We start from the raw sequence: 20,116 nt of genomic DNA, 5'->3' as shown, positions 1-20,116 counted from the left end.
AACGTGATGGAAGCTTTGTTTTAAAAAAATTTTTTTAAAGGTAATTTCTCACATTTCAACCATGACACAGAGCATTGTTAAAAGACAACAAGGAGAAAAAAAACATGAAGTCTGAGGAATAACATGATGACACTACAGTAAGTCCAAAGTGTAAACAGGAAGGAATTTCTGAAATTCCCACAAAAACTGAAATATTTTCTTTAAAATGGCCAGTTGACTAATCTTCCGCATTCCATAGGAAACCTCAGCAGGAATTTGCTGTTCTTTCCCAATAGTCTTGTCATTGCCTGGTTTGGAATGGGGATAACTTCATTTTTCTTGAGGAATTTTCCAATGCTGTCTCACACGCAGTTACCACTAATCTGAATGCATGAATATTTCCAAATTTGTATCCATTACCTACATCAAGGTTTAGTTATAATTTCAGTCAGTGTTTCCAACTAACTGGAAAACAGAATTCCTAATGAATAAAGCTGTGTAGTTTAATCCTTCACCCATGGCCAATCTGTTGAATGATTTGTGTCAGCAAGCATGTGTGCTATAGATATCAATGGTAACAAACTGTCATCTATCCAGAACACTTTACATGTGAAGAACCAACCGATTAAGAATAAGGGAAGCAGCCATATAATAACATAATAAAAAAAGAACCAAGATATATGAAAAGTCAACCTCTGTAAAGATATTATCAACATATCAGCATATGAGTTGCATAGGAAGACATGGCATTACAGAAGCTCAGTAATGTTCCTTCCAATACAGTATCATGTTGCACATGTTTTGGTCTAATAAGGAGAGATCAGGTTTTCTTCAAAAATATAATTATTTTTTTCATCACTTTGGTGAGCCCATTTAATTTTTTTTCCCAAAAAACAGAAAGAAACAATATTATATTTCCATGGCATGTCATCCTTCTTAATACCATGGTGTCTTAAGTGTTGGAAAAGCAGAGCAATCTAATGGGAAGCCAGTTTTCTTCACTGTAACATTTAATGGAGTAGCGGTTAACATGCTCCTACAGACGATAAACTGGGAAGCACACAGGCTGCCTAATAAATACCATTGCTGAAGGACTGGTATATAAAGTTTGATTAATGAAACCTGCACCCGACATTCCTATTCAAGCTGATGAAAACCCTGTTCGAGTAGGGAGCTGCATCAGCATGCACAGGCGACAAAGGAACAGGTGGATATTTTATCACTCTCCGGCCAAATTATTAGGGATCACTTGTCAAGTTAATAAGCTCCCTGAGAGGCATGCATTTAGTGGTTGAGCGATGAGACAGACTCCATTACTTCCCCAAACAATCCTGGGTTCTCAGTCCTGCTGAAAACTGTTGGAACAGGATGAAGATGCAACTGCAGGAGATCATACTAAAAGATAGAAATGATAGTTCATGACTGTCTGGTTCTGGCCAGTATATTGGAAATATACTGTAACTCGTGGTAACAGGAAAGGCAAAAGAATAAGTAAAATACGGTACTGCTTCTAAATGAAATTCCGAATCCCCGATTATTTTTGGTACACTCGCCATTGTGGAATTGCCAATTGTGTGTGTTTCACAGCTTGGATTGCAGCTATGAATCCCACGATCGCACACAGGGGAGAATGAATAAGAGGAGGCAAGACTCCTCATACCCTCCCACCTTTAAGTCACTCATCCCCTTCATCAAGTCACAGGAAACACTGTCCAGTTCTGGAGGTTCAGAGACTTTTGGGAGAGAGGTGTGCAGCCCCCCAAAAGCATGGGGTGTCCGCAAGCAGGAGTCAGGGGGTTCCTGTGTCCCCAAGAATAATCCCACCATTCCCCGCAGCAGCATTCAGCCAATTGTACGCCACCACTTGTGCAATCCCAGTCACAGTCAGCTAGTGATATGGCCCAGGCTTGAACCAGTGTTCAACCTGTGCCCAAGGCATACACCTTTACTGTCTGAGATGCCTGGGGGGCTCATAAGTATAATTATTTTTATTAGAAGCAGACTGTCTATTGCTTACAACCTCACTGGTATCACGAGTTTACCTTGTGCAGATCAACTACAATGCACAGTAGTGTAATTCAGATGCAGAAACCGAAGGTTTACTACATCATCGTGCTCCTGAGTGTGTGCCACACATGACATCTTAATCCATTACATTATTTAACAGGGCCCCGGAGTCCAGCGTTCAGAGGAAAGTCTGAGCCCTCTGATACTTGTTATTGTCGTCTCTCTGCAAAATGATTTGTAACAGGAAGTGTCCTTTTGAGCCAGCTGCTGCAAGACTAAATGGAAAAACAAAAAGTCTTGGATTTAGTCTATAGGTGATATGATAGACTGTATTTCTATGTAGGTAGCAAAATAACGTGTGCTTTTGAGTTATACAGAACGCTATCTGATCGACAATCAAATTCCCGAATTCAGCATTTCAAATCTACAATTGATAGGTTCTTTTAATAAAGTTCTGAAGCTCACTCCCAGCCCTCAGGGGTTCAGAAATCACTGCTCCCTGGAAAAATGCCTCAAATTCCTGCTGAACTTCAGCATCACAGTTAAAAAACCCTGCCACTCAGAAAGATCTGAGTCAATATGAAATGATTAGGTAAATGAATTAAATAAGTTGCATTTTTGCAACCCCACTACTTTAGATTGACTTTCATTGACTGACTTTTGAAAAGATATTGCTATTGAGTGGAAACTTAAGTTCATTTAATTTTATTATAAACTACAGTAATTCATCTGCTGGATAATTGTATAAATATATTTATTACCTCTTCATTATTATCCCAGCATGACTCATTTGTCTTTCTTTGGTGTTTTTCTTTCTGCTTAGGTCATTCCTATGCAAGACCATTGACTTTTCTAATAAATGTGTTCCCTTTCCAACCTAAAGAGCTGTCTTTCAAAGACCCTTAATTCTACTGGAGAGGGGCCAGCCAGCAAGCCAACCCTAGGAGCTGTGCACCTGTACTATGTTTCCCACTGAGTATTTACAGACATCTGCCTTGAAAAACTGCAGAAATGCAGGTGTCCAGTCCCATGTGCTCACTTAAACATTTCCCTCTAAACAGAAATATAACTTTTTTTGGTGAATGGGGGTGAGTGCGAGCTATGGAGCTCAAGAGAATTATGAAAATCATGATTGGAATGGTTATGAACCTTAAGCAATCTATCAAAAGCAACACAATAGAAAAGCAAAAGCTATTACAGGATATTTAGCCTGCAAAGTATGAATGAGAAAAACCTGTTCTTTGTGTCACACACAGAGAATAAATAATTTGAGCAATGTTTTTGCTGTAATGTGAACGAATAGGAAATTATATATTTATTAGTTTATTACTGAAAAATTACATCAAATCCTTTTACCCATATGGAGCAGCATGTTTTTCTATGATCTGCTGAGGTCCTTACTGTATAGAAGGTCAAGATTTATAGATTTTCAAAAACTATACCACTTGAGGCAGACTTTGTGCAGGGCCTCCTCTCTGTTTCAGTGCACAGCGTGACTTGTTTAAATTGTATTATTGATACAAGATCTATTTCTACATCAGGGTGACAATGGAAACAGTATTTGGTATTTCAGCAGGGGTTATCCTGTACAAGCACAGTAAATAACTAATTAAATGTAGTCTCACTGCTCCATTACGATTGCTTTTTGTATAGCACAGCAAGTGCAGGCAATAAAACACACAATGAAAGAATAAGCGTTTAGCAGCTTTTAAGCATATAACAAATTTTCATTTAGACATACTGTACACTTTCTGTGGTCTTGAAAAAAAGGAATAAAAAGAAGAGAATACTCAGTAATATTTAAGAAAGTAAATGTTTTTATAATGATACTTTATTTGTATGATTAGCACAAGTTTTAACAGGCATTTATTGATGGATTCATGACCCATAACACAGACATTGAGTACAGCAAAAACAAACTGCAGCCATTGGTGTGCTTGTTGACACTCATGTTAAAACAAGTGCATGAAGATTGGGAAAGCTTTCATCAAATATAATGCATTGTAGAAAATGCCTGAAGTATAGAAGAGATTTTAAGATTGTTAAAATAAAGTCCAAAATAGTTGTGGGCTATTAAATAGTTCAGGCTTTAAAGATGGTCATAGTTCACTTATATTTAAACATTTCAAGAAAAAGCTGTATATTATTGTCTTTGATCAATGCAAATACTCATCAGTTAGTTCCCTCTTTGTGCATAATTGCAGTTATCTCCTTTCATTTTGTAGAAATTTCTGAGTGGTTTTCTTCAGCAAAGTAGTCATGTATCGTTTAAAAAGATGAAAAACTAAGAGAACGGACTGACTTCTCAAGGATGATGGTCACAATCTGAAAACAGTTTGTTCTACCTCTGTCAGTATTTTTTTGAACTGCAAAGATGGGAAATTGCTTGTTACAGAAATTATTTTGTGGTCTTTGTTCGAGAGTCTCTCTCTCATATTACATAGGCAACATCATTAACCATGGTAACCAAGGTTACACCTACAATGTGGACAAAGAATACAAAAACTGTAGCCTGCAAAGTAACCAAGAAGAAAACTTCCATTAGATCTTGATATACTGAATATGAGAGTTCAATTATTATTTTGTGATGGAACAACAGTAAAACTGAACTGCCCAGGGGAAATGGAAAACTGAAGGTATTCCTTTGGAAATAATGTCTGCTCAACGGGGGATTTCCCCAGTACAGTGTGGCGGTCAGCATGTGGATCGCTACTGAACAGTATGTGCGCAGGAGAAATTAAGCAAGAGAGGATTCCTGGACAGCTGGAGGGGGAAACCTGAAATTAACTTGAAAAATCCAATGGAATCCGCCTGACAAGTTTGGTTGAGAGACTCCTGCTCCTTATCTGGGGGTGAACCCCTGACCTCCGACCCTGAACCTTTGTCAGGATTCATGCACAGATTCCACATTCAAAAGCGTCACACACGAGTGGCAATACTTCATGAAAAAATAAAGCTACTCCCTTGCCAAGGTATTGTTCTCTGAAGATTTTATGAGATGGAAAATAGCCTCTGATATGAAACCTTTCTGAAACTACCGTAGTTCAATTCAGGCTTTTAGGTGTCCGTGACAATTGTTTTGTTTTGGCCTGTCCTTGTCCATAATAAAAATGCGGACACTAAATTTGTAAGCTTTTTCTTTTGCATCAGGGCTGCGGCTTTGTGAAATTTACTAGGTAATAGCTCCCAATGTGTTTTACCATTTTCTACAGTATATGTAAACCTTCCAAACCCGCAAAAAAAGAAAAATAACTTATTATTTAACATAAGCTTTTCTAGCACTCTGTACAGTAGATAGCTGGAAGTGGTTATTTAATAAGAACTACCTTGGTATGTGTGCTATGAAACAAGCAATTCATCTCTAGGACCATAAAGCTATGAAACAGCTAACAGGTTGTGTTTTTCAAGTTGCACTGAGATCACTTTCAACCCCTCAGTGCCTGGAAGCAAGCACCCCGAGGGAGGGAAAATAAACTCCAACATGTTTACTGTTGTGCAGCAAAGTGGCATTCGCAGACAGAAAAGCAGATTGATTCAAAGGAAGTTAGACATTTCCTTAATACCTGGCCCTGTCAGGAGTGATTAATAAAAGAGGAAACGTTTTTTGAAGCAGGCATTGACTCCAGAAGATGCACAGACACAGCAACACCTTTGGAAGGGTGAAAGCAAGCACAAAAAAAAAAACTGGGTCAAATCTCAGGCCAGCTCACAAAGAGGGCCTCTCTAATTCCTCATGGTTCACATAACCTGGGGTGAAGAGCACAGTTTCAGGAGGACACAGTAGCGTTTATTGGCACTTTGTTTTCGCGCTTGCTCGTCCCACAAGCAAACTTAGATTTTCCCCTCATCAGTCACAGAAATTAGAAGGGGTGTGGGTGCCTGAGAGGGAGGGGGGAGGGAATTGGAGAGGGGGGTTAGTGAAAAAGTGGCAGTCCCAGCTATGTCTAGATAAACATTCCAGCAGTAACTGCGACCGCAAAGGCCAAAAGCACACTTCATAAATTGGCAGCTCTGCCAGGTCTAGCACAGATGTAGCCTTTCATCAGATCACTATCTTTCCAACAATGGGGGTTGCTGGGCTGCACACGCCAAGCAGAGCTTGGCTGGGGGAGCCCCGCAAAGACTCATTTTCATCTGGCCCATCAGTGAATAAGTGTGATTGAATAATGCCAATATTCATCAAGCAGACGAAACCCCCGCCCCCCTCCCCCTGCCATCCGCTCTGTTTGACTAGGAGTCAGTGCTCAGCGGTAAATGCCAGGATAAACCCCTCTAATGTGTGTTTTTCTTTCATCGGGCACAGATGAAAATGGAATATTTTACAGGCTGACCCATTTTTTTTCTGTGAAAATATTTTCTTTTCCTAGTGAATTTCTAAATTGGACACATTGTGAGCACAATAGTGAGGCTCTGCTTTAGCATTTGGAGTTGTGGATTACAGTAATTAGACAACAGAAACAGGGCACAGCTCCTGGGTTCACCTCACTGAGACCCCAGACCGCGCCCAGCTTTCACCTTAATTCCTGGCCACTCACAAGCACAAGATTCCCACACTGAGCGAATCAAAGGCCTCTCCCTGTCTCTCTACCAGACCAGGAAAAAAATGGAAGGCAAACAAGGCAGCACTCAAAGACTTATTTCTTGTTTTATTATTTTTTAAATGGCTCGCGTGCCATTTGAAATAGACCCATTGCCTGCTCGCGCAGCACAAATGGGAATTCCGGGAAAAAAAACAAATGAGTCACTTAGTAACAGACTTTACTAATGTGTCCTGCTTTAAATAGTTGGGTAGGAAATATCCCAATGACCTAATTACAACTTTGCCATTCTAAGAATGTCAACCCAGACAGACACTGTGGTATTCCAGAAAAAGACTACAAAAGAGATAGCTACGACAAAACCTTATTAAGTTTTTTCTTTCTTCATTCTTTAAAAAAAAACAAGCTTGCTCCCAAATTAGCAAAACCAATTTAAGTGATCCTTACCCTTACCACTGTGAACCACATGCTATCCTGCGTGAGCTGTGGCAGTGCCAAACAATTTCTACCGTACAGTCCTCTTGTATACCCCCAAACGTGCACATGCCGAGGTTTGGGAACAGCAACAATTTAAACAGTTTATTCTGTCTTATTTCATTAATTCATTCAGTGTACTTCATATATAACTATAGAATAGAATTGCAGAGATACTGCAGATACTTCAGTTACTTTACTAGAACACCTTGAAATTATGTGCTGAAATAACTGAAAGCTCAGTAAATTTACAAAAGCTATCATTGAAAAATGTGTTGGTTTTGCAAACTATATTTGGTACACTTAATAAATTAGTGAACAGTCTTGCTTCAGACACAGGGCGCCAAAATGCAGTTGTGAAAGATATGTAATTGCACGATTCTTGGAGGCTTACAATATCCTTTTTTTAATGCAGAGTGATTAAGTGGTATGCTTTCTATTTAAAAAAGTCAATGTTAATGGTTTTGAAACACATGAAGCAATTAAAGGAAAATGAAGGGAAATTGGTCGAACGGTTGGAACATTTCACATTCCAGCTTACTATTAAAACTAACTACTGTGTGGGTTGCCACCTATCCATGAAAATCATTTTATTTGAGGTTTTCTGCTGCATTATGCGAACCAGCCCAGGGGAAGTAATTGGCTAGGGATGCTGTAGGTTACCGAGTTTTGTTGGACAACAAAACAAAAAAGGAAGTTGCATGCGGGTCAGGTCATATGCAGTGTGCTTAAACATGAGACCCTTAAAGATGAAGACAGGCAGAAGAAGGTTTCATATCCTGAGCAATGATATCGAGGACACTGAATCTCTCAAACTGACTTGCAGATGCAGGGTCGACAAGGCAGTGAAGTAACAGCCGACTTTGATAAGCAACAGATGCAAAGCTGCCATGCATTAAGTCATTCTTCACAACTTCTGTCCAAAATGCCGTCTTTATTAAAAAGTATTTATTCCTCCTTACTTAGCCTCTAGGCCACATTTATGATTTATTCTCATTTGGACCTACCTTCCTAAATAAAGCAGAAATGTAATACAGTATCTCATCCAAAATGTGAGTGTGCCGGGAAACTGAAAGACTCAAAATCACTGTGCTCTGTGACTGGAATAAGCAAACCATGCAGTCAGCTTTGAGATTTTTGGTAAGGATAGGTGCAGAGAAAGCAGAGCTCTCAAGGAGTTTTAATTTCTAAACTGTTACAACGATGGCACCCATGACCGTAAATTTTAGGTGTTTCAACCATAAAGCGAAAATGAATTGCAAAGCACATTTGTTTCACTGCTGTTATACATAGCTTTATTTTGTCCAGTTCTTGAATCAATAATTGGAAAAAAAAGGTTTGATGAAGTCCCACTAGGATGATCCATGTGTGAAGTGTTTTAATGAAATATGCTATCATATTTATATAGCAAAGACTTCAATATGCTGTACTGAGTTTCAGTAGTTCCAGGAATGAGGGTTTGTTGTTTATATTGTTAACCATTGCTTGGCGTGCTGCGATCCAGGCAGCACAAGTGCTTGAAAAGGATCACTGTGCTGCGCACCGTATCGCGTTACAGAGGCTTCCTGCCAGCGAAGACTTTCACAAGCCGCCTTGTGTGTGTGAAAAAAATTCTGAATTAAACACAAACTCCAGCCGGGAGCACAAGCCTTGATTCATCTTCTTCTTTTTGGGGGGCTTTTTTAAAAAAAATAAAAAAATAGGTGCTTTTTTAAAGAAGGAAATATTCATGACAGACTTCTTTCAACCCACAAGCTGTTTATCACCATTTTGATTTCACGAAGGTGATGTCTGGGCTGCAGTGTTTATCAGGCATCTAATTGCTACCCAAGAGCTCCCACTCTGGGCCACAGCCAATGAAATCTGGGCTGAAAGCATATCCCTGGACAAATCATCTTTTAGAGCACCTGTAGCCCAAAATCCAGCCAGGAGGCTTCTTTACAGGCAGTCTTCTGTTAGCAGACGGAGATGTATATTCACCGAAGTTAGGAAGCAGTGTGAAGATATTTGAGATGTTGCACTAGGCATGCTTATACTGTATTTGCTTCTAATTTAAACAGTGGGTAGTAGGGTGACAGGACTGATATCTTTCTACGTAGCTTTTTTTTCCCTAGAAGCCCAAATCCCACAGAAGAATAGATTTCTCAGATGTTTTCTGGTGAAGAAGGCTGATACATCATAATTTAGAATTCCCTGAGACATAATGATAGGGTTACAATAAATAATCTTCTTCAGTGTCTCATCAGAAGGACAGTTCGTACTTTTTGTATTGAATTTTATGTTTCTCTCCACACAGACTAGTGTGTTTCTTGTCTTTTTCTTGTCTCATCTTGTTTTTCTTTATTGCAGGGAACTGACTTGATTATTTTGTAACACCCTAAATTACTAGGGGCTGGAGAATAGGATGTGTTTAAAGCTACCCAAAGAAAATAAAAAAAATATGCATAGTTAACATGCAACAAACATGCTATGTTCATTTTTTACATAACTACTCTGAAACATTTAATTACACACCTTGCAGCATTTTTTTACATTTTTACATTTGAGAGTTACAATATTCTCATTTACAACTAGATAGTAAGACTTAATTTCAGACTCTCATTCTCATTCTCCTTTTAACTAAAATATCACTTGCAATTTTACAAATGCAACAGATTCTTGCAATCTATTTTAACATTTTGGAACTACTTTTATGTCATAAAGCAATTTGTTACGTAAACATTTATGTAATACAGCAATTTATTTTAGAATAAAACAAGTGCAGATTGTGGCATTACCTGAATTTTATATACCAGTGTGAGCAACTCCCACACTAAGGCACTGCAGAGAATGATGCTTCATGTTTCTTTGTCTCATACAGGAGTCAGCACATCTGCGCTGCTCTGGTGATGCACAGCATTTCCAAGCAATGGAGGCAAAAAATGAGCTAAGAAGCATTTCAGAGATCCAGCCAGCAGATGACAGCAGTTTCCTTTCAAAAACAAGCAACATTCCTTGAACACTAGGATCCTCCCAGCGCTCCTACTGTTCCGTCCTTTGTTTAATATAAACAAGGGACCTCTTCATTCACCTGGATTTTGAGAACTATGTGGAGCAAACCCAATGTCCACTACACAGTCTAAGGTTCCTGAAAAATGAAGTACTGTAGTTGAGTATACCGTATGTAAAGGTGTCTCTGTTTCTGCATCTAAACATATTCATACTTGTTATTTTGTGAAATCAAATGCTTTTGTTGATGCATATCTATAATTGTAAAACTGCAAAGCTAAGAAAAATGGATTACACAACAGTATTTTAGGATATAACTCTTACTAGACTTTTAGGCAAGATTTAAGATAATTTTACATATTGTAAGGGAAGACCCAACTGTGCCATTAATCATGACAATAATCCTAGAATTGCATTTTCAAAATGAGCTTTATGTATATTGTTATACCCTGTTGCAATATTCTAAATACCCTTTTTAGGAAACGTTCGCATAATGTACACAGAGATAGTGAATTTCTTGTGACACAATACAGGTAGGAAACTGGATCACACAGATTGCCCTTATTGTCATTGAAATCCCTTACCCTTTTTCCCTTAGAAGATGACATCATTGCTACTGCATTTTTTCAGCAAACAGACGTGGAAACAGACCCCCAGAATTTAAACCCCGCTGGCAGGTTGCGGTGATATCTTTGCATTCCTCTATCCTAGCTGCAGTAGCCTCTGAACCCCTCCATAATCCCGTCTTCCTCCAAATGAATCATATTTTCCTTCCATTTTCCTATTTTTACAGCTGGAGAGAACCTGATCTGTTGAAGCGTTTTTCTCTTCAGCTACCGAGAAAGCCAAGAAAACTGTGAGCTCACACACACACACTCACACTAATGTACCCAGACACAGACTCACACTCACATCCTGAAATCTGGGCAGGTTGGAGATTAATCTAGTTTAGATTGCCTGCTCAAAAGCTTCAGCAGCTCAGGAAGGGGCTTCCAAAGAAGCTGGCTGTGCCTGTCTGTGGGCTCACAATGCTGGAGAAGCAATGATACAAAAAACACTTATTCAAACATGAAATCACTGATAAATCACGCAGAATATCTTCAGAAAGCGTCTGTCCTGAGGACATGGGAAAGGCTGCTAAATGAGTCGGGAGGCTCCTTTTGGGGGTTTAGGAAAGCAAAACAATGTCGCGCCATCAGGTGTGCTGAAGCTTCAGAATAAACAAACTGCTCTTGACAGAGACAAAATCACATTGTGATTTTTTTCTCATACCTGCCATTCCACAGACCCATTTTATTTTTTAGTTTTGAAAAAAATGCTGCAGCAGACAGACAATAAAAGACCCTCCAAAACATTGCATCTCCTGTTTCTCCATTATTATTTTTTTGTCACTTGAACGGTGTGTGACATAAGGCAGAGTCACTCATGCAAGTAAATTAAATCTAAGGCTCAACAATCATTATTAACTACTGTACATACCATAATTGTATATACTGTAGTACCTCATTGTCCCTTTTTAGTGCTCCATGAGTTTTAAGGATTGAGAGAAGCACATAAGGCAGACCATAACAAAGAACTCCGGATTAAGGGAAAAAGCAATCCACATATACTATTCAATGCAGTTAATGCCATTTCTGCAGCTAGATATAGTCTCCGGGCTTCCATTTCTCATTGAATAAAGGAAAATCCAAGCCTTCGTTCTTGAAGAGACTGGTGCATGGTGCTGGGGGAGGAAGAGTGGGGGTCGAGGAGTGTGCTGTGGGGGTGAGGTGCTCAAGAGAACTGTTGCCACCTATCAATCCACCCCAGCATCACTCGACACCACTGAGCGCAGCAGAGGAAATCGGAGGACGAGCGAATGAATGAGGTGAACTTTAGAAATCACTTTGGCAAAGCTGAGCGCGTAAAGAATTAAACAGATCCTTCCACTTCAAGCCAAACGTGCTTGTGCCAAACAAGTTGCCTCTGTTGCAGTAAATTCAGGAAGGTACGATTTTGCTTGCATAGTATTTTTGGATCTAAAGGCTTACGAAACCTCCATAAGGCATGCTTGAAAGATTGATTCATGCATGGATTCAAATCTAGATGTTCCAAGGAGAAATAAAAAACTCTGCAAATCACATTTGTAGAATTGTCCCTACTTACATACAATTCTTAAGTGTTTGGATAGGTTTTACAAAATCGTTATCCAATTATTGTAGCACATTAAATAAATAATATATATAATAATTGAACAGGCACATATTTAAAAAAGACATGTTGCTGGTGAAATCTAGGGTGCCTTTACACCATTAAGATTGCAAACGTCTGGTGTGTGGTTATGAATAAACCATATGCAAAACTACTGAAGTCCGAAGACCTGTCGAACTTTATTAGCAGATCAAAGCACAGGGACAAACCAGGTTCTGTAACACCTCAACAGCAATTACAATCAGTCGATCATGCACTCGTTATCCAGATTCTGTCAATGTTCATTTGGATGATTACAGAAACATGAAAAGATAGAAAAATATCTGAGTGAATTTTGTCCAAAACCACAACATCAGCTGTTATCAGTTTTCATCTTGCTTGCTTTGTCTTATGTAAAATTTAAATCAGAAATGTGCAGCATGAATTAAGGATTGCGTCATGTTAGTGTATTAAAAGGGCTTTTTTTTTCCCTGTGTAAGTTCTGGATCCAATAACTGGCGCTGGCTAAGGAACAATACCTCAGTAAGAGTTTATTATTGAATTTGAGAGGGTATAGATGTCCAGACAATGGCATGTATTCAATGTACTTGGGCATGATGCTAATCATCCCTTTTTAGCACAAATATACAGGGAAGAAAATAAAATGCAAATGTATGGAGCAATTTTTGAAACTTCAGAAAAGCAGCCAGAAATGCCAGCAATAAAAATATAACTAGCAGCAAAAGTATGGTACAGTTTAGTAAATCCCTCATATGTCTGTTTTATGAATTGCTACTCCACTCTCTTCCCTGTATTGCTTTATTGCAGGACTGTGAAGTGGGTTCACAGAGAGCTAATGCGGTTAAACGTACAGAGAAGTAAATTAGTCCTCTACTACCTCACAAGGATAGTGTGCTACACAGTAAAGGCAGCAATGTGCTTTAACAAAATGTGTTGTGATACTTCAGAGGCATTAAATTTATGCTTTAGAAACTGCTGTTAGTTTGATCTCTTACTGCTGGTATTTCTGTGTGCTCCTTTACAGTTTTCAAAGCCAAATTTCCAACTGATAAAAAGGAGCACTGCATACAGTAAAGAAGGATAAAAAGGTTTCGTTTTTATGGTGTGGTAATCCTTGAAACCGGTCCAGAGGAGAAAAAAAAATACATAGGGAACTGCCATGTCCTTTAAATAATTTTTCTTGAGGTAAAAGTTTCAGTACGTGCAACTTGTTCTTGGACATCAATTTAAATATTTTTTTCGTTCCCCACTCGAAGAGACGAGGTAATTAAAGTTAAAAAGGCCCTGAATGATTCAAGGGCTAACCCAGCGGTCTGGCACTAGAATATAAAACCTATGTTTCTGGATGTGCTCTGATCCCCCTGTGTTTTGAAAGGGTACTCAAAGGTGCCTTACAAGACGCACAATTTGAAGACAGACTCAATAGTTTGCTGGTTAAGAGTTTATATCTTTAGGAAGCAAAAGTATTTAAAGGCCAGGAAATATTATTTTTAACAAGTGCCCAAAGAAAACGTGTCTTAGTATCCACAGGTTGCTCTCTGCAAAACCAAGCTGATCAGAAGTAACTCCTTTCATCCATGTTGTGTTAATTTGTATAAATTTAATGGCATTCACAGAAACTCTGAGTTGCACAATAAAAATTTGCAGGTCAACTGGTTTCCGGGTTCGCATTACGTGTGCCGATCTGATGATGCAATCTGCGCAATCCTTCAGCTGATGTTCCATTGTAAAACCCTTGGTTAGAGTTTGAACACTGAGGAAAGAAGCCAAAAAAAGGGTTTTGCCGGCCTGGAAAGTATGCGACTCATCATCCTGGCGTGTGTGAGCATATTTCATTGACTCCGTTACAGTTAGGGGCACTAAAGCCATTTATCAACTATGTACTAAAATAATTGTGTTCTTGGCAGGAGCCCCAGCTATTTAAGATCTCTGAACCCCATATAATTGTTAATGCATCTCGTTAATCAGGAACATTTTCACAATCTGGAACAAAGCTTTACTGTATTGGAGTCCACAGGAATTTACAGCTTTTGTGGTAGCCTTCAGTGCCCCAGACCCCAGCAGATAGCCATGAATTAAGACAACATTCACAAAACAATAAAAGAAAAAGAAACAGTGAGGTGATTTTTTTTCAGCATGTTCCCCAAAAATACAGCTTCACAAATAAGTGGGAAACTGTATCTTACCTTTTACCTCTAAATATCTAAGGGAAAGTTGTATGACATTTGTTTCTTTTTCACTAGGTGTCTTGTTCCTGTTAAATGGATACGAAATGTATGTTGGGCAATGACAAATGATTACCTTGTTATGGATGGAAGGACAGAAAGTACTCTGCTGTTACTGCAGTACTTCCTTTCCCTCAGCTGTCCTCTCCTCTGTCTTAATCCTTCCTGATCTCTCTGCCGCCTTCAACACTGTACTATTCTTCTATTTTGTCAACACTTGCTCTTTTTTGGCACTGCTCTCACCTTGTTCTATTCCTACCTCATTAATCACGCATAGTAGGTCCCTCGGCAAGGCTAAATCTCTGCTCCTTACTCTCTCCCCACTGGTGTTCCCCAGGGCTCTGTCACGGTCCCTCTTCTGTTCTCTTACTACACTTGCTTCCTGAGTTCTCTCATTTCATATTATTTTTATACTTGTGATACTTAAGTCTTCCCTTCTTTTCTTTCTACACATACCGTACTTATATCCGCGAAGATACAATATCTCTGATTGTCCCATAGCTCCTCATAGATATGCACCCATTATTAACTTTAAACTCTCTTAAAATTTTGATCTCCTGTTTTCCTTTCCTCTTCTTCCTCCTCTGTGAACCACTCCATCTCCTTTCTCCTCCACTACCAGGAAAGTTTGGTTTCACTTTTGACCCCCCTTCTCCTATGTACTCTCCTCGACTCGACTGTAGTACAGGTAACTCATTCTTGGCCCACCTTTCTGTCAGCACTGTCTGTCCACTCCAACTCATTGACTCTATGGTCTCATGATACTCAATCCCCCTGCTTGCTTCTGATTGCTGTATTGCCTGTAAGCAAAGAAATCAAATTCCTCTTCTACCAGACTTTCTGTGCAGCTTCTCCATTCTTCCACTTCTACTGCTCCTAACGGTGGAATGAACTGCCCACAGAAGTCAGAACAGCTCAGTCCCTGACCTTTTCAATACCTGTTCAAGACTCATTGGTTTGACCAGCAAAAGTTCTTAACTACAGTACACTATATTTTACACTATATCGTACACAACGTATTAATTCCCCAAAAAGATGATATAAATTACGAATTGCACTTCACTGACAACATGGGACACATACCAACAGGAAGGTTTCATTATTGCTGTATATACACACTCTCTGTATAGTTTTTAGTTCTTTGTCTTTCATTTTGTTTGCAAAGCATTTGCATTATTCTAGGAAACATTTGCATTATTTATCTAGTTTGAGCCAACCTTATTGTCTTTTTATTAATTTCTTTCATTTTTACCTTTGAAGTACATATACAATTACCCTTGTACTTATATACACTGTATTTTTTGTCACTGTATTAAAAGGGTAGCTGCTTAGCAATCTATCATACGTATCAAATGAGTTCATTGACTACCTCAGTAAGCAACATTGTCTGATATTTGTAAGTTATGCTTATAGCTTACTGTACATATATAGTATGATGCGATCAATTTCACTTAGTGTAGGAATGGGATCTTATTAGATCTGATCAACATACTAATAAACATTGCAGCAAACACTCCCTCAATATTTTTTTTAGCTTTACCTGACTTTTTTAAATTCAACTCAGAGATTTGTGAACATACCTTCCCTTTTTTAGACACATCTAACATTCTACAAGTATGTGAAACTTCAAAATTCACTTCAGAAGACTTCTGAGCCGGCTTTGAAGAGGAACACCACGTGTCAGTCATTTGCTGACTCATCAATTGCACAGCGATAAGTGTCCAGAGGACCCTTTCTGAAAGCTTTCAAAGAAGCTGGCGTCAATCTTTCCAAGGTAGGGTTTCAATATCACTCAATCTCTGCTCAAGGCAGACAGGGGTCATTCCTCAGGCAGCAGTGATTTGGTCAGGTCTATCCATGTGCCTTGCAAGCAGGATTCCTCTCTCTGTTCTGACCTACCTCCCCCCTTCTCTAATGAGAAAACCTGTCTTTCCTAAAGCAGTCATCAAGGCGGAATTCAAAACTATTTCAGACAACGTTCTCCGGTGTTCTGGATCGTGGCAGAAAATGTATAAAAAAGAAAAACAGGTATGTATAGCATTTGGTCTGGTCTCTGAAAACAGCTTCACACTTTTAGCTGTTTGTGCTACAGTCTCTGATGAAAAAAAAAATGATTTCACAAGTCCAAACACTGTATTCCAGGGAAATTCTTTCACGCTAATTTCTGAGATATAACTGCAAATGTTATTTATTCTTAAGTATGCAAGATCTTAAGAATGGAATCACTATGAAAGCACGACAGAGCCCTCTCCAACAAATGAATCACTACCTATGTGTTAAACCTCTGGGATGAGTGTCATGTCACTGGCTTAATAAAACAGTTGATGTTATTATACGTTACTAAGCAGTTGGTGTTTTTATTGCATCAAGTAAGGTCCACAGATCCGCTCAGCCAAGTAGGTATGTAATAACTGCATTTACCCTGTGTTCCTGCTAAATGGCTAGCCATTTCTAAAGTGGAACAAATGACAGTACCAGCCTTTGATTTTAAAAGCAGACAGTGCAGAGGAGTTTGCTGTATGAGCATTTTTCTTTCAAACCAGACTAATTTCTTTAAATGAAATCCCTTTTACAAGCTTGTCTTAGCAAGAAAAAGGGTTGTACAGTATGTTTTGACTGCACACAATTTAAGAGGACCATATTTCCTCCTGTTAAAAAACACATCTCACCAGTATTTCCCATCTCTTGTTTGAGAATGCTTTTCTTTCCATATGCTTGTACATACTGTACAGTATACCTGCTTGGTCACCCTCGCCCTCTTCCCCGCAGGGCAAATCGCGCCAGTCAGTGGGTGTAGATCTGCTCCGTCCCCCACCTCCCACTTTGTGGATTCACCCATCAGAATGGTCCTGCTACGTGCCAAACCGTGATCCAGAATCACTTCTGTCCCACAAACGTGCGATGCATTGATAGAAGATTAACTAACCCTCTGTGTCTCAGCCTTGATGAGAATGGTGATCCTCAGTGGAGAGCATCCAGCTGTCCAAGCCCAAGCTGAATTCTGCACTGAAAGGGTATCAGTCCTTTCAGGAGGGATTCTGACTTCGAAGTATTCATTCATAATCCCACCCAGGGCTGTTTCATACCATTGGCACCTTGGCCAAGCACAGATACCACGTTGGAACATGCAATTCCTCTCGTACTGTGCAGGATTACCATGGCAAAAACGCATCATAAGCAGGGTAAAACTAACTTATTATGGTCTCATCATGGTCTAGACCCAGCTAGTGTTTTTATGTGTTCCTTAGCCTGTCAAATGTGAAATAGAAATACAGAACAGATTTCTTCAGATTAAATGCATGTACTCAGTGTATATTCAAAAAATTAAACTGGTTAACATTAATTCATTCTGAAACAAGCCACAGACATGCTGCACTCCTTCATAATAACATGCCTACAATTTCCCAACGTACCACTATACCAGAGTGACTCACTGATTTTAAAAGAATGCTTTGCAGAAGAGTTCATGAAAAAAACTATGACTGCATACAGATAATAAATTTGTTTAAAATTGCCTGCATCTCCAAAATTTACAATTTGGCTATTAACAATCAAACCTAATATCTTTCCATTGAAAGGTCTCCAAGTTCTGTTGGAACACATGCAAATGTTTCCCCAAGCTATCTCAGTATAATGTAATAGAATATCAGTAAGTCATTTCATTTCACTTCAGGAGTTGAAGAGGTAGGTACTATATGCCAGCAGCCATATCACCCTGCAACTCACAACTGGCAACCCACTGAAGCTAAGCAGGTGTGAGCCTGGTCAGTACCTGGATGGGAGACCTCCTGGGAAAAACTAAGGTTGCTGCTGGAAGAGGCGTTAGGGGGGCCAGCAGGGGGCGCTCACCCTGCGGCTCATGTGGGTCCTAATGCCCCAGTGTAGTGACGGGGACACTATACTGTAAACAGGTGCCGTCCTTCGGATGAGACGTAAAACCGAGGTCCTGACTCTCTGTGGTCATTAAAAATCCCAGGGTGTTTCTCGAAAAGAGTAGGGGTGTAACCCCGGCATCCTGGCCAAATTTCCCCATCGGCTGTTATCAATCATGGCCTCCTAACAATCCCCCTCTGTGAATTGGCTTCATTACTCTGCTCTCCTCCCCACTGATAGCTGATGTGTAGTGAGCGTTCTGGCGCACTATGGCTGCCGTCGCATCATCCAGGTGGATGCTGCACATTGGTGGTGGCGGAGGGGAGTCCCCATTACCTGTAAAGCGCTTTGAGTGGAGTGTCCAGAAAAAGCGCTATATAAGTGTAAGCAATTATTATTATTATTATTACTATAAGGTTCTTCCAGAGTCAGAGATACTCTCACTGCAAATACCCACTGAGTTACGCATTACTTTCAATACACAGCTTTCATTCTCAATTGATTACTATAGCAATCTTTCACAGTAGTCTGTGATCTTGTAACCAAAATCAGGTTATTAAATACAACAACAGCAATAATAATATTATAAAAAGAACCATTGTTTAATATGTATTTCAGGATTTTTAAAATGTTGTCTATGAGGTACTTACCCCGGCTGTGCTTAGGACATTTTGTGTAACTAGCCTCAGAGATAACCTGTTCATGCCAGGAGCTATAAATATATCAGTAGCAAAATTACCTTTTGGAAAGTGTTAGTGTCTGCAGTCAAATCACAGATGAGAAGGGGCTGTAACAATCATTATTTTCTCTCCTTGTTGTAAAACACAACACCTCTTTAACAACATGGAGGACATAGATAAGAGGAAGAGCTATTTAGCCCCCCAAAATCCCACATCAACAGAGTATTTTCACAGCAGAATCAATCCTTGAAATAAATGTCTTATGAATCATTTTTTCCTTTCGGTATTAGGTATAATTGTTTTGGCAATCTTCCAGGAGTTAACTGGAGATAAAGTAGAAGGAGGAGTCTTCATACAAATATAAAAGGATATAAAGTTTTAGAATTCTCAGCACACATAAAGCAACAGAGCAAGTGTCAATGATGAAATGAGGTATAAAATTAAAGTCAATGCATTGTCACACGATTCAGTTATCTATTCATTACAAGTGCAGTGAGAATACATCTAAGCACAATACGCCACGAAACAGAAAGAAAACTATGTATGTTTCCAAGTCACAGATTTGAAAGATTTTATAATTCATTTGCTCTGGGAGCGTGCAGGAAATACAATTTTATTGCATGCACGCTGCTCAAAACCAAAGGCTTAAGCTGAACAGGAGAAGGATGGCTTCAGATTACGTCTGTGTTTATATATTGCTCTGATTCTTTAACTGGGTGCAGTACACTGCAGAAAACTACCTAGAACCACTACTTGTCTTATTAGGAATCTCTTCCCTTGTGAAGAAAAGTAACATCACTTTCAAAAACAGTAGGATTACATGACCATCTTTAATGATCTCATCATGCAATGGGAGGATATCATGAAGCTAGCTAAGATGCCTAATGCATGGACTTTTATATAGCAATTGCTTCTATAAATGCAACACTTTTAGTTTTGCTCAGCACCAAGTTACAAGCCAACCCACACAATGAAAATTTATCTGCGACTGAAAAAGGAGTAAAAAACGACTTTGTTTGAAAAGTGTTTAATGTATTGCATCAAGGTGCAAACACACATTGTAGAAGGAACTTGAAATTTATTGCAGGTCCATTTCAACACTTGACCCTTGTGAATCTCAATTATTTGTGTCAGTGGGGTAATTCATAACTGGGGAGTCGCT

General features: G+C 39.2%; 1 protein-coding gene across 3 annotated transcripts in view; it reads right to left on the bottom strand.

Annotated features, from left to right (window-relative positions):
• The window catches only part of LOC102695501 (zinc finger protein 469), a 138,825-nt gene that overhangs the window by 34,105 nt on the left and 84,604 nt on the right, over positions 1 to 20,116 (bottom strand). The window lies entirely within an intron of this gene.

Source organism: Lepisosteus oculatus, chromosome 20 (assembly GCF_040954835.1).
Source record: "Lepisosteus oculatus isolate fLepOcu1 chromosome 20, fLepOcu1.hap2, whole genome shotgun sequence".
Classification (NCBI taxonomy): domain Eukaryota; kingdom Metazoa; phylum Chordata; class Actinopteri; order Semionotiformes; family Lepisosteidae; genus Lepisosteus; species Lepisosteus oculatus.
Note: the sequence above shows the minus strand (reverse complement) of the source record. Positions and strands in the feature narration are given on the sequence as shown.